Raw genomic sequence first — 15,531 nt, 5'->3', positions numbered from 1 at the left:
TATGATGTGTTGACCAAAAGTTTTCTACTAAACTTTTTTTCAATTTTTTTGATCGTCAGTGCAGCATATATTTAACACAGAAAATAAGTGCAAAATTTGGAAAGGAGAATAGAAATCTGCTCCTGACCACAATCCAGTGGAAACCACTATTATTGGTTAACAATTTTATGTAGTTACTTCATCTTTTTTCCTGTCTTTTTTTTTTTTTTGGCATAGTTAAGGTTAGACTGTATGTGTAAGTTACAGCTTCCTTATTTTACTTGACAGTATCATGAAAGCATTTGCCATTACTATTATCACTAAAAACTCTGTGGTACAGCTACTATGGAAAATATGGTGGCGGGCTGGGGATGTGGCTCAGCGGTAGCGTGCTCGCCTGGCATGCGTGCGGCCCGGGTTCGATCCTCAGCACCACATACAAACAAAGATGTTGTGTCTGCCGATAACTAAAAAATAAAATATTAAAAAAAAAGAAAATATGGTGGCATTTACTAAAAATAGAAATTGAAAATAGAATTACTATAATCAGCAATTCCACTTCTGGGCACATACCCAAAAAAATTGGAAGCAAAGATATCTATATAGCCATATTCATAAGCAACATTATTCATGGTAGTCTAAGTATGGAGACAACTCAGGTATTCATTGACAAATGATAAATGACTAAACAGAATATTATATATCTATGTATATATGTATACACACACATGTATGTATAAATGTATAAAATGAAATATTATACAGCTTTAAAAAGGAAGGGAACTCTGACACAAACTACAACATGGGTTAGGGTAGTCAATAAAAGAAAATATTGTCTGGTTTTACTTATAAAAGGTACCTAGAGTAGTTACATTCATAGAAACAGAAAGTAGTTTGCTAGTTCTTAGATACTGGGGGAGGAGAGAATGAGGAGCTTCTAGTTAATGGAGGTAGAGTTTTAGTTTTACCAGATGAAAAGAATTCTAGAGATTAGATGCACAACAGTATAAATGCACTTAACCCCACTGAGCTATACACTTAAAAATTTTTAAGATGGCAATTTTTATATTATATTTTGTTATGATTTTTAAAAATTGAATGACAAACATTGAAATCATAAAGCCTTTTACCATATCACTCCTTCAAGCTTTTCATTGTTTTGACTTTTTGTGATAATTCTTAGCTTTTATTCCCTTGTGCAACCCCAAAACTAAAATATTTTGCCAGTTTTCAAATGAAGAACATCTTTGAAAACATCATTCATTGAAGGCATATTTCTGTCATCTGAATAATCAGTCATTAAGTTTACCTAACCATTATTTTATTGCTGGCCATTTAGTTTGTGTCCCATATTTTAGTGTTGTAAATAGTGTTTCAGTGAAAATCTTTGTGGTGATTGTGTGCGTGTAAACGTGATTGTCTCATGCTTGATTTCCAGAAGTGGAATAAGTTGATTGGGAGACACAAAAATGTTGAAAGGTCTTGATATCACTGCTAGATTGTTTTCCAGAAGGAAAATTTCAGCTCATCTTTCCACCAACAATGCTGTGGTAGACCTCTACCAAAATTTTACTAAGGATTTTTAAAATTAAAATTAGGTTAAGGAAACTTTTCCTTTTTGAATGCCTACTTTTCTCTGTATGAGGAGATTAGTATATGTTATCTCAAGAACTCTCCTCAGAACTTTCTTAGTATAAGAAATCAAACCCTGTGTGTACAGCACTCAGTTTAGTTAGCCTTTCACCTTGGCCTCAGTTAACAGATAAGTCAGACAAGCATGGGTAATTTTTCTTTCAATTTTTGCTTCCTGCATCACAGCACAGTCACTGCTATACTTGCGAAGTATTGTGTTTTATTTGATCTGCCTAAGAAGGGGTCTTCCCCCAAGCTCTGTACAAAGTACTGCTCAGCACTGGGCAGACTGCACTTTCAGTCAGAGGGGTCAAACTGTCAGTGCATTTGGATCACGTTGAACATGCATGTACTTTGTTCGGCTTGTACATGATTTAATTTTCTTTCTTTCTTTCTTTTTTTCTTTCTTTCTTTCTTTCTTTCTTTCTTTCTTTCTTTCTTTCTTTCTTTCTTTCTTTCTTTCTTTCTTTCATCTTCTGATCAAGAAATTTCACAATAAATCAAGATATTCAACTTTTTTGAAAAACTAGAAGATCTGGCAGCGTCAGACCCCTGTTGCCACCTGGCCTTGGTTTGCCAGAGCTCTCTGGATGGAGCATGCTCTTCATGCATTACCACTGTCCCCACCATTGCTCCCTGCTGAGCTCTCTTGGAAATAGGAATTTGTAACTATTGGTGTTGGCATTTATCAAGTACCAGGTTGGCTGATGGTAAGTTTTTACTCCAAGCAGTAATTCTTAGTGCATGTTAGAATTGTCTAGATAGAGTTTTTTAAACCTATGCCAGGCCCCACCCCAGAGGGTTTGTGTGTATGGTGGGGGGGCTGTATACCAGAGATTGGACTCGATGGCACACAACCACTGAGCCACATCCCCAGCCCTTTTTTTGTATTTTTATTTAGAGACAGGGTCTCACTGACTTAGTGCCTATCCTTTGCTGAGGCTGGCTTTGAACTCATGATCCTCCTGCCTCAGCCTCCCAAGCTCTGGGATTATAGGCATGTGCCACCAGCCCAGCTAGAGTTTTTGATTTAGATATTTTGTTTCCTTTGCCCTCGGAAGTGTCATTTAACGCTGATGGATACTCTGGTATGGTGGTTATCCTGGCAACTGTGGCACATTTTCATTTTTGGGGTGAAGCTTGAATAGAGGGGACTATAGCTATGTCACTTCATTTGATGATTTAGTCAACTTTTTCATTGCTGTGCCCAAAACACCTAACAAATTAGAGGAGGAAAATTTATTTTGTGGCTCACGGTTTCTGTGGTCTCATTCCACAGATGGGTCCCTAGGCGAGGCAGATGTCAGGGGAAACTAGTTAGGACAGGACACCAGGAAGCAGAGAGCAGCTCTCCTCACCAGATACAAACCCCAAAGGCATGTCTGTCCCCAAAGAGCCACCTCCTCTAACCACACTCTACCAGCCCACAACTCATTTAATTTCTATGAGGGGATTAATTTGCTAATGAAGTTAAAGGTTCTTATCATCCTATCATTCACCTCTAAACTGTCATGCATTCTCACACATGAGTTTTCAAGGGGACACCAATATCTAACCTGTAACATTCAATAAACTATTTCTTTTTTTTAAAGAGAGAGAGTGGAGAGATAGAGAGATAGATAGATAGATAGAGAGAGAGAGAGAGAGAGAGAGAGAGAGAATTTTTAATATTTATTTTTTAGTTCTCGGCGGACACAACATCATTGTTGTTATGTGGTGCTGAGGATCGAACCCGGGCTGCACGCATGGCAGGCGAGCGCGCTACTGCTTGAGCCACATCCCCAGCCCAATAAACTATTTCTTAAGCCCTGCCATATGCCATGCTGTATCAAACACTTTGCCTGGTTATTAAAACCACTACTTCAATGTAAAGAGGGCAGAAAATTAGAGTTTTCTGAAGTATACTCATAGACCTGGAATTTTAGATCTAGAAAAAACATGCAGCTTATTGTCATCCACTCCCAGCACCATGCAGGTGGAAAACTATAGCCACGGAGGTTGGGGCTGCACGCATGCCAGATGAGTGCGCTACCGCCTGAGCCACATTCTCAGCCCAACTGCTAGTATTGTTGAGGACTAAGCTCCCAGCTCTCTGTGGGACTCACTCCTCTTGGCCCCACTGCCTGCATCTGTCCAGACACAGTTTTTATATCAAGGCTTTGAATAGCCAATAACTTCAGCATCTGCTAGAACAATACTTCTCAGGGAAAAAAAAGAAGAAGAAGAAGAAAAAGAAGTGCCCATGAATCCCCTGGAGATCTTGTTAAAATGGAGACCCTCATTGACTAAGTCTGGTGTGGGGCCTGGGAGCCTGCATTTTTGTACTAGTTCCTATGTGATTGACTCCACTGCTGCTGGGACTCAGTAAATACTTTGAGGAGCAAGGGCCAGCCCCTTTGGTGGTCCAGCGCAAGGTTAGAAATACTACCACCCTTATGCTCTCGTTCCCCAGGGATTGGGGCTGCAACTGGGAGCTCAGGAGAAGGCCGAGGTTACTTAAGGTGTCCACCCAGCATTCTCTCCTCACCCACCTCAGATACCGTGCACTGAGGAGCTGTTGGCATGAGTGCTGTCAAGTCACATTCCCTGGTCCAGGTAGACATCCCTGTGTCCTCAGTGCCTGGGATAGGACCAGTGTTTTGTTGGCATGCAGTGAGCAGTTATCATTTTGGAAACTAACAGTCTGATACTGTGGTGGAAAAAACAGCCTCTCAGCAATATAAGAATGGGTCCCAAGGTTACTAGGAAAGCATGCTTGGGAATACATTTTTGAATAAAATAGTGTTCATGAGGGGAAGAGATGATGGCGGGGAGCTAATGTTTGCCAAAGACCTAATGATTTGCTACCCTGCATCGAGTCTAATTTACTATCCCAAGTTAATTCTAAATTGCAGGCTGTGTATGTACCGTGTGATCCAGCTACTTCCTCAGAGCTTTCCCCCAGTGCTCCTCACCCTTCTTTGTGCCCCTGATCTATTTCTTCTCCCCAGGACATATGCTTCCAGCCACCTTCTGGTCTCCTCCCCTGGCCACCCCTTATCCACACTCCCATCTCTTCTTCCTTTTCTGTTACTTACCGGTCCCTGCAAGCTGAGTGGTATGCCCCTTGAGAGCATGTGGATTTAAATGCCTAAGGAAAACATGCTTATAGACAGAGCTGGGCTTGCTTTTGTGTGGCAATCCTAGTTCTTCCCTAAGGGGTCTGTGGCTAGCTGCAGAAAATCTGGTTTAGGATTCTCTTTTGCTCTCCAGCAGCTGAAGACAGCATTTATTTTCTAACCACCAGATTTATTCACACAAGAGATTCAATTCCCAGGCGGAAATACTGGGGCTTAGGTCTGATTTCACCTTCCCAAATCTGCCCTGCCTCCCAGACCCTTTCTTTCCCCAAGAAAGAGGTCCTTCTTTTGCAACAGCTTGAAATAAAGAGAGGCTGAGCCCTCTGCCAAGCTACAGGTTGCTGTTTCACTTCCATGCCACTGCTGAGAATCCCTAAGGAGGGTTATTAAAATATTCAGATGGTGTGGCATTTTAAGGCTATCATTTGTGGTCCCTGCCAAAACTTTCAGGGAAGCAAGTTTCAACAGGGACGTTTAGTCACACAGCAAGTTTCCAGGCATTGCTGGTGGTTGTGTTTTGCTTTTTAGTTTCCTTTCTCTGTCTCTGCACACCACCCCCCACTCATCAACAGCCTGGGCTCATAGTCTGGGTAAAATCAGTTAAAACTGATCAGTATGTTAAACTGAGACTTTGAGCAAGTTGTCCAAGGTCAAATCTTCTTCATATCACAATGAGAAACATAAAATCCTTTTATACAACTGCACTCCAAGAATTCACCCCCAGTAGTGCCCTCAACTTTTTAAAATATAGAAATCTGTAGCCTTAACCTGGAAATCATAATTTATTCAATAGAAGGCTCAGAAACATCTTCCTCCCCTTGTAGCTGTTGGCTCACTGGGGTCTTGTTGCTGGAAAATTCAGACAATGTTGTCATTGTCTAGCTCACAAGGAGTGCTGCCTTAGTGTCCTGAGCACATTCTCATAATGTTATGTGAAGCCCTCATGCAGTGGGATACTTTTTTCCCTTTGGCATGTAACTTGTTCCATCTTTTGAGTAAATCAGCACATTCCTTACTTTCATTGAGCCTTTCCTGGTGAACTAAAGTCAATTCAGATGCACAGACAGAACAAAGCAAGGTAGTAGGCAGAGTGGGGAGTAGAAAGGTGAGCAATGAGTCTGTGTTTGAAAAACCATGTGAGTAGGACAGGTACAGATTTAATTAGCTATGAACAAGTAAGAATTTAGTAAATATTGGAATGAGACAAAGTGTGTTACAGGAGCTGGGAAGGGAGAAATAAGTGCCAGCTCATGGGGGTAGAGGTGCCCAGGAAGTCTTCTAGGAGGCAGGGGAAGTTTTTAAAGGCTAGGGGAGAGGTACTTATTAGATAAAGTAATCTTAGATTGGATAATGAGGAAGGTGATGCTGGGATGGAGCCTGGTGCTAAGATCTCATTGCCCAGATACAAAGAAGGAATCTTGGAATAGAGCTGAGCGTTGGTGGCCAGCACATTAGACATGTATAATGGAGCCATAATAGGGTCTCAGTTGTCAGAGTTGAGGTGAGAAGAGAGCTTATTCCTATGAAATGATTAACCAACAGTGGAGCACAAATAAAAGTATATAGAATAAGTACAAGAGCTTGGGAGTGGGCAACGAGTGTGAACTGTGATGGGGAAGACTTTCTGGGGGAGGTAGGTATTGAGCTGGGCCTTAGAGCAAGGGTCTGATTTGGAAATGCCAAAAGCAATGCCGAAAGAGCAGGTCCTCAGGGGGAGCGTACAGCGAGTGCAGTGTGGCATACTGCAGGCAGTGCACGTCGGTCTGTTGTGGGCCGCAGGGAGATAAAGGTGAAGAAGAGGTGCTGTGCTTAGGGAGCAGTGCAAGACCCGTTGTGTCAGCCCTTAAGTGTCAGCCAGAGGAGTGTGGCCAAGGGTGAAGAGGAAGTACTAAGCTCAGGCAGATACTGGTGAGAGGATGCTATGTGTGCTTACATGGAACCTGCCCAGAGAGGCTTTAAGACTTTCCAGCCCCACATTGGTCAACAGAATTTCCATTCTTTCCTGGTGATCAACCAGAAGCTCCCTAGTAGCAGTCTACCCACTTCCTGTCTTGGTCACCTGGAAGTCCTTGTCTTCTGCTTGGGCCACTACTCATGGAAATAGAGACACTTGTATGTACCAGAGACCACATCGCTTTTGTCTTCCTAAGCTTGCTAATACGACCATAGAACCTTAGAATTTATAGCAGGAAAGGGAATTTAGAGTCACTTAACCCAGTGGAATTCTTTCTTCAAACAGAAACTTTTGTGGAAATTCAAGATGGGGGATGTTGAAGATAGTAGAGGTGGTAAATACAGTTTAAGCTGGGATCGGGGCCAGGAGACCCACCTACATGACTTCCTTCCTATTGGAAGCCTCAGAAGGGACTAAGAGAAGCACTCCCACTCCCTATTAATAAAAAAAAATCTTATCCAAACTGATATTTGCAGAAGAGGTAATTAGACACGGGGTGCGGGGGGCAGGTGTGTCTGGCCCAAGAGGTGGCTCAAGTTATTGGAATGTAAATAGCAACTTTGCTTTTTTGCTATTTGAGTTGCTTCCCTCTCCTGCTTCCTGATCATCCTTTTAGAAAATCCTGCAACCCTGCGCCCCAGAGCTGACTGGGGTCTTCCCTCAGTAGTTGCCCTTGCTGGCTAGGGCACTCGGCATCAGTCCTCTTTGCCATCAAAATAGCTATTCCAGATCCTTTTTCCTTAGAAATCCACTCACAGGGGCTGTTGCTGGGGCTCAGCAGCAGCGGTCACCTAGCACATGCAAGGCGCTGGGTTTTATCCTTAGTACCACCTAAAAATAAATAAATAAAATAAAAATATTAGGAAAAAAAGAAAGAAATCCACTCACAGCCGGTTGACTACCACTGGATCTGACCAGCTAGTCGTGCCAATAGGTTCTGAGTTCTAACATGATAGTAAGTTAGTTCTCCTGGGTTGCACAGTTGTTTGCAGCAGTGATCCTTTGGAGAGAGCACATTTGATGAAGTTAGTAACAGACCAAGGCTTTCTAGCGGTGTGCAGACCTGGTTGGAACATGTCCCTGCCCTCATTTTGAGCTGACTCAGCCCTAATATGTTTTTCCTGAGTGGCCAGGCTTTAGGCTACCTTCAGAAGGGCTTGTGGGGAACGTGGACTGTTCTTATGTGAATGGGCCAAGGGAGCAGCTTGGAGAGGGGCCCTCCTCAGCTCCCTGTTCTCTCCCTCCTTCAGCTACCCCTGCTGCCCAGCCTTCCTGAGTGATTGGACGGACCTGCACCCTCATGGAGTAACACCATCCAACAAAAGTTTAGGGGCCATTCCAGGACTCCCTGAGCCAGAGAGGGCCACCATCAGCCTGTGGGCTCTGTATTTTAGAGTGACTGTGCAGAGGGTCTCTTCTAGAGGTGCTTGGTGAATGGAAAGCCTCTAGTCTGAAAACAACTCTGTGCTGACATTGAGAGAGGCAGAGTATTCTTACACACACACTAGCATGGTGTGGCCTTATCTGTCTTTAGTCCTGAGTTTTCATCTGTAAAATAGAAAGCTCTAAAATGTGGGTGTGAAATACATGAGGATGGAGAAGACATAGTAAATAATGGCTGTAAAAGCATGAAAGAGTACACAGATATGGAAAGTATCTGTTCCTAAGTTTTGGTTTTTTATACTGGGGATTGAACCCAGAGGTGCTCTACAGTGAGCTACAGCCCCAGCCCTGTTTATTTTTTTAAAGTTTGAGACAGGGCCAGACATGGTGGCACACAACTGTAATCCCGGTGACTCTGGAGGCAAAGTCAGGGGGATGGTAAGTTCAAAGCCAACCTTGGCAACTTAGCAAGGCCCTGAGCAGCTTAGTGAGACCTTGCCTCAAAATTAAAAATAAAAAGGGCTGGGGATATAGCTCAGAGGCAAAGCACCCTTGGGTTCAATACCTAGTAATACCACCACCCACAATCTTTTTTTTTTAAAGATAGGGTCTTTCCAAGTTGCCCAGAATGATCTGGAACTTGGGATCCTCCTGCCTCAGCCTCCTGAGTGGCTGGGATTACAGGTGTGCGCAACTGTACCCAGCAGTAATTTGTCATCAACATCATCAGCATGCTGCAACAGGCCCTCAGGCCGATCATCACCAGAGCAGCAGTGCTTGGAGCCTTGCTTTTCCCCAGATTGGCTCTCAGGCACAATACCAGAGCATGTGGGTACAAACTGACATGCTGTAATTGTGTGGCACAGTATCTTCCTTTCATCTGATTGTGTTGGGGACACAAAGATAGAATTTGTTTGTCTAGAAAACCTTAATTTTGTTCTTGGCTTTGTGCTGATCCTGGATAGATCACTTGAGCTCTCCGAACAACTTTGATGATTTGCAAAAAAAAGGAATATAGGGATGATAATGCCTATTTCCCCTCCCTCTTAAGAATTTTATAAAGATTAAATGAAATAGAATAGAAATATTTTTGAAGATAAGACTTTTAGTAAAAAAAATGCAGTTTACTATTATGATCATGATTACTTTTATTGATGGGGCTGAGGTCCAAGCATGTGCCAAGTTCATGTCACCATGGTTCTATGGAGCACGCTGTGAGAAATCCTCATCTTGATGTTTCCAGGCTTCTCATGCAACATCAAGAAGCTCCATTCTCCTCACCTATTTATCTTTTTATGCTCTTAGAAAGAAAGGGGACCTCTGTTAACATTCTATGTAATAATTGATGCTATATATCCTCCAAGCCCCAAACTGTAAATAAAAGTTTTCTTGAATACTACTTTTCCCCCATAATTCCCAGCACATAGCTTATTAAGTTATTAACCAGCAATTTTTCTGGCAGCATATTAAACTTTACTTTTAAACAAGTCAGGGAGGAAAACATGCATCTCTCATAAAAGGAATAAAAAACATACACCCTCTAAAACAGTTTCCCCGGGCTTTGAACAAATCCCAAGCCTCACACAAGGTCTCTTTTTCATCATTCTCTGCACACAGTTTGAGTGTTAGTGCATTAATGAGAAAAAGATGCCTAATAGAAAGATGGAAAAATACGAGGGCCTCTGGGGGTGTGGGTGGCTCCTTAGGTTCTCTGAAAAGGCAGGTGAGCCTTCATGAAGGAAAAAAGGTGAGGCTGTGGCTTGAGGTTCTGGGCTTCTTCTGCAGCAGTGGCATTCCTAGGGGATGCAGAGCGGGCCATGGCTTTGGCCCTGCCCTGGGAAAGGGACCCTGGTACCTTCTGCAGAGTGAAGAACTTGCAGAATGCCTCCCTGTGAGTCTGGTAAAGGGGTGAAGGCCCTCTACTCCCATGGATCCCACCCCTTGGAATGAAAGATGCTTTCTCAAGGGAAGCCCATGCATTTGTAGTGCATGGACCGGGCCTTTGCTCTCTTTCTGGACAGACTCACAGCTCATGGCTCTCTTTGTGCATGGTGACCACAGAGAATTCCTTGGAAACTGGTCCACCATCAGAGCAGGGCATGGAGGGTGGCTTCACTATTAAAGGAAAATCCAAGTACGAGTGCTGCAGGGCAGCTTGTACCTGAGGGCAGGAGTATAAACACTGGCAAAGCTCCAGACCAAGGAAGGCTGGGTGGTTGTAGGAGCCCAGCATAAAAATGCAGCCCTGCCGTCACACCTCCCCTGGTGAGGGCGAGGTAAATGTGCAGGCCCAGGTAGCCTGCCAGACTCTGCATGCTGCCTCCAGCTGGCCGGCCTACAGATTTGAATTCCCACTGTTCTGGTAGAGGGAAACAGCCTTTGTGGAAAATACATATTCTACAACTCATGACCATTGGCATCTTGGCATATTAAACAAATACCCTGTTGCTTCTCCAGGAATGCCATATGATGGTAACTTGGCTGGGGGCTGTAGTAAAAATGGAAATCAGAACAGGGTAGGAGGCTTTTTTAAAATTTAACTTACACTTCAACTTTTACTTGACTTAATGTGGCCTGCATCAAAGAAGGATCTCCTAACTCCTAACCACAGCAATTCTTCCTTTTATAATCAAATGGGATGAGAGGCATCATCTGCTCTGTCGAGAGCCACCATTGCAATGACCAGAACTGCCAGCACTACAAAGATGGCCTGTGGGATCTCTGGGAGACCAAAGGATGGTCAGCAAAATATCTGGGGTCAAGTCAGCTGTTCAGATTGTCTTCCGAGACTGTTTTTGATGGTTAGTCAGGAGCATTTTAAATCAGGGCATGGTGTGGCTGGACATGTGTCAACTGGGGGGAGTCATACAGCATGTAGGAACATGTGTTAGACTTTTCCTTCTCCTCGTCCTGCCTCCTGCACCCACTCTGCCTCTTCCCAGCCTGACTCCACAGCCCTTACCCTCTTCCCTGTGGCTTCCTCCCATCTCTGTGGGTGTTCTGAGAACCCCGGATGTGGCTTCCCTTGCTACCTGCTGGCGCCCAGGCTACACCCTGCTGGTGCCTCTGGTTCTTTAAGGGCTGTCTTGGAGCCTTGATTACAGAAGATGGCTGTGATGAGCCCCTGTTGGGTCTCAAGACTGAGAGTCATTTCAAGCCATTAGCTTATTGGATACCTGTTTGATATCTAGAATTCCTTCTCCTTCCTCTTATCAGACCAAATCCTTCCATGTCTTTAGACCTTTCCATGGAATTCCTTCTGATTGCTTTATGTATATTTTGCTTTCCTCCACATACCTCCTTCCCTGTGTCCTCAAAACATAAGACTGCAAGGCCAGAACCCTGCTCTCTCCTTCTGTTTCCCACCTCAAGAATGATACCCCATGGTTCTCACTAAGTTTCTGGATTGATGAAAGAGAATCATGGCTCTAATCAGTGTTGTAGGGGAGTACTTCACTGGGGACCAGAGTGACCCAGGCCCTGACTGTTGAAGTCCAGATTGGGTTTCTTTACTTAGAACTTAACATATACCAGCAGTCTACACCAGCAGTCTAGGTCAGCTGTTTCTGACCTTCTGAAGATGGGAGTGAATTCTTCAGGAAGTTTGCTGTATCCAAAATGAATCATCTGTTTCTTCCAGGAGCCCGCAAAGGCTTCACAAAATTTTTTGTTTGTTTTTTGTTTTCGGTACTGGGGATTGAACTCAAGGGCTTTGCTACCAAGCTACATCCTTAACGCTTTTAATTTTTTATTTTGAGATAGGGTCTTGTTGAATTTGCTTAGGGCCTCACAGAGTTGCTGAGGCTGGCCTTGAACTTGGAATCCTTCTGTCTCAGCCTCCCCAGTCCCTGGGATTACAGGCATGTACCACCACTCTAGCAAGCCTTCACAATATTAAACAGGCACCTGAGCACTCCAATGTGACTTGAGCTGATGAGGCCCTACTAGACTCTGAAACCCTTGGGAGCTTTTGGAACTCTTAAAAATCATTCAGAAGCTCTCTGATTTTGGGCCTCTGTTCACACATTCTGTATCATTTCCTCCTGTCTCTCCCCATACCATATCCCTTTAGTACTTACTATTATTCCTCAAACCTTTCATGTTCCAAATCTTCAGACCTGCTGCTTCCACTGCTGGGGTCACTGTCTGTGAACTGCTTCCCTGGCTCCTCTGAGTCTCCATCTGCCCTGGGGTCTCTGACTCCCTAAACAAAAACAGAATGGTCTGCTCTGCCATCATTGTTCAGTTTTATTCTGTTGTCTCCTCCTTGGAGCACCTGGCATAGTGAGCCGCAGGGGCCCTTGCCCACTGAGCTACATCTCCAGCCCTTTTTATTTAATTCAAAAAATTGGGGAGGGGTTTACCAGGGATTGAGCTCAGGGGCACTCAACCACTGAGCCACATCCCCAGTCCTATTTTGTATTTTATTTAGAGACAGGGTCTCACTGAGTTGCTTAGCACCTCACTTTTGCCTAGGATGGCTTTGAACTCAAACATCTTGCCTCAGCCTCCCAAGCTGCTGGGATTAAAGGTGTGTGCCACCACAGCTGACTGCCCTTATGTTTCTTAAAATGAAATTTGCTATTGATAAGGAAGGGATGACTGTTGAGTCAGTACCTTCTTGCAGTTTCCTTCCAGTCACTTCCATTGGGATCAAGGAGCAGAAACCCTAGAAATCCCTTAGGGGTGCCCAGGAAGCCCAGCAGCTCTCAGTGGCCTGACCCAGGATGCTTCTTCAGTCCAATGTGGGCCAACCCTGCCCCTGTTCTTGACTTACTTCTGCCTCCCATTCTAAGAATGGCCATGAGGTCGGCCTTCAGAGCAAGGCAAGAGGCCTAGCGGCACTTCTCACACTACCAAGGACTGGCAGTGAATCCCTGGACCAGTCCCTTGCCCACGTTGATCTTTAGATTTTCAGTTTCTAAAATAACCTAGGCCTTCATTATCTCTCATCCGGATGACTGCCCCTATCCTCACCGTTTCTCCCTTCTTCCATTCCTGTTCCCTGTATACAGTCCATCACCAGCGCAGAGGATGCTGGGATCTTAACAGAGCATAAACTACATCATATCATGCCCTTTCTCAAAACCATCTCTTGGCCTCTCATAAACCATGATCCATGCCAAAGGTCTTGCAATGATCTAAAAGACTCTCTATCATGGGTGTCCAATCTCAGCTGCACTTCAGAGTTACCTAATGAAGTTTTTTTTATATTTAGTTTTTAGTTTTAGATGGAAACAATATCTTTAATTTTTTAAAATTTTTATGTGGTGCTGAGGATCGAACACAGTGCCTCACACATGACAGGTGAGCGCTCTACCACTGAGCTACATCTCTGGCCCCACCTAAGGAGTTTTTTAAAATACTGGTACCTGGGTTTTAGGCCCAGAGGTTCTTGTTTCACTGGTCCTGGGTGTATCCTGTGTGTGGGAGTTTGACAAATGAAGCTAGATGTGTCCAAGGTTGAGAACTACTGCCCACGTGATCAGTCACCATCACCACCCCATCTCTGTGACTTTATCACCTACTCTTGCCTACTCCTCCTATCCAATCCCCTTTTCTTCCTCAAACACTCCAGAGACATCCCTGCCTGAATGGCTTTGTTCTTACTGTCCCCATTGCTTGGGATGATTTTTCTTTTGCCACCTGTGTGTCTACCTTCCTCACTTCATTCAGATTTCTGCTCACATGTCACTTCTCAGATATTTCCTAGTTCAGCTAAAGTAGCCCCTCCCATCCCTTCCAGGACTCTCTATCATTGCCCTCCTTGGTTTTCCTTATAGCATTCATATCTATCAGTCATATTGTTTATTCATTTATAGGATTATTTGTCTACCTTCACTAGGAAGAGAGCTTTATGAGAGGAGGGGCTGTATCTTGTGCATTACTATACTGCTAACATCTACAATAGTGCCTAGCATGTACTAGATGTTTAATAAAGACTTCTTCACCTCCTTGAAGTCTTTGTTCAAAAAGCACTTTCTCCATGAGGCCTGCCCTGACCATTTAGGTAGTTTGAGGTTTTTTGTTTGTTTTGTTTTAATTCTTTTTATTTGTTCTTTTTAGGTACACATGGCAGTAGAGTGTATTTCGACATAGTACACATACATGGAGTACAGCTCCCCATTCCTGTGGTTGGACAGGATGTGGAGTTTCACTGTGTGTGTTCATATATAGGCATAGGAAAGTTCTGTCCCATTCACTCCACTGTTTTTCCCATTCCCATTCCCCATCCCTTCCCTTCCTGCCACTTTGTCTACTCCAGTGAACTTGTATCCTGCCCCCCACCCTTATTGAGAGTCAGCATGCACAGATCGGGGAGAACATTCTGCCTGTGGTTTGGGGATTGGCTTATTTCACTTAGGTAATTCAACATTGTTCCTCACACTCCTGCATCTGTTACATTTTTCTAAAGTGGATTCCGGCTTCTCACATACTACATCCTTCACTAATGATAAAATTGTCTTGCTTATTTTTCTGCTCGACTCATGGCTCCTGAGTGCCTAGAACTGTGTCTGACCTGCGGTAGGACCACAGTGACTTTGGCTGAGTAAGCACAGCTTCCCGTGACAGTCCCCAGGCTACTGCTGGGACAGGAGGCTGGTGAGTATGGAAGTAAGGAGAGTGGTGGGGAGGCTGTGGAATGCCTCTACAGGGGAGGCCTGGAAGCCTGAGGCAAGGCCGTGATGGCAGGAGGGCAGCTGGGAGGCACAGGCAGAGGCCAGAAGAGCAGGCATCCACTCCTGCTGGCTTGTGGACAGATGGATCTCCAAGCCCTGGCTCACTGCCAGGCAGAGTCCAGGCACAAGGAGTGTTTGTCGAGTGAATGATCTAAATACATGAGCCACTGAAGCATTGGCCAAGTCGGTTGAATAGAGGGAGAGGAAGTGTCCAAATCTCACACCCTCAGCTTGAGCCTGGGTTACCCAGAAAGGGCATGTCAGTGTTCCCAAGTGCTCAGTCACAAGATTTCCCACACATCACACCTGCGGACATCAGCTCCAATATCACTTCCTCCACAAAGTGTGCCTCACCAGAACCACAGGGTGGGCCTCACCTGGCCCCTGGTGCTCACTGCACCTGCAGGCTTGGAACAGTATCTGCTCCTGGCCAGTCCCTCTAATGGGACCCCTGATATCTTTTCTCTCTCTCTCTCTCTCTCTCTCTCTCTCTCTCTCTCTCTCTCTCTCTCTCTCCTCTCTCCTCTCTCCTCTCTCCTCTCTCCTCTCTCCTCTCTCCTCTCTCCTCTCTCCTCTCTCTGTCTCTCTGTCTCTCTCTCCCTCCCTCCCTCCCTCTCTTACTCTCTTTTCTCTCTATTGCTCTTTCTCACATGCTCTCTCTCCTTCTCTCTCATTTCTATTTGTCTCATTATCTCTCTCTTCTTTCTCTTTTCTCTCTTCTCCCTCTGTCTTCTGTCTCTCTTTTATTGCCCTCTCTGTCTTCTCTCTTTTTTCTCTCTTGCTT

The 15,531-nt window shown here is 44.5% G+C and overlaps 1 long non-coding RNA gene across 2 annotated transcripts in view; it reads left to right on the top strand.

The window, feature by feature from the left end:
• Positions 1-477: 477 nt before the first annotated feature.
• The window catches only part of LOC144375125 (uncharacterized), a 72,104-nt gene continuing 57,050 nt past the window's right edge, over positions 478-15,531 (top strand). Inside the window, exon 1 of one of the 2 annotated variants that reach the window (XR_013434561.1) lies at positions 478-14,670. This is a non-coding gene — a long non-coding RNA (uncharacterized LOC144375125). The remainder of the gene's footprint in view (positions 14,671-15,531) is intronic. The other variant, XR_013434562.1, reaches the window with a different exon arrangement.

This window comes from Ictidomys tridecemlineatus, chromosome 2 (assembly GCF_052094955.1).
Source record: "Ictidomys tridecemlineatus isolate mIctTri1 chromosome 2, mIctTri1.hap1, whole genome shotgun sequence".
Classification (NCBI taxonomy): Eukaryota; Metazoa; Chordata; class Mammalia; order Rodentia; family Sciuridae; genus Ictidomys; species Ictidomys tridecemlineatus.
This window is presented reverse-complemented; position numbering and strand designations above follow the sequence as displayed.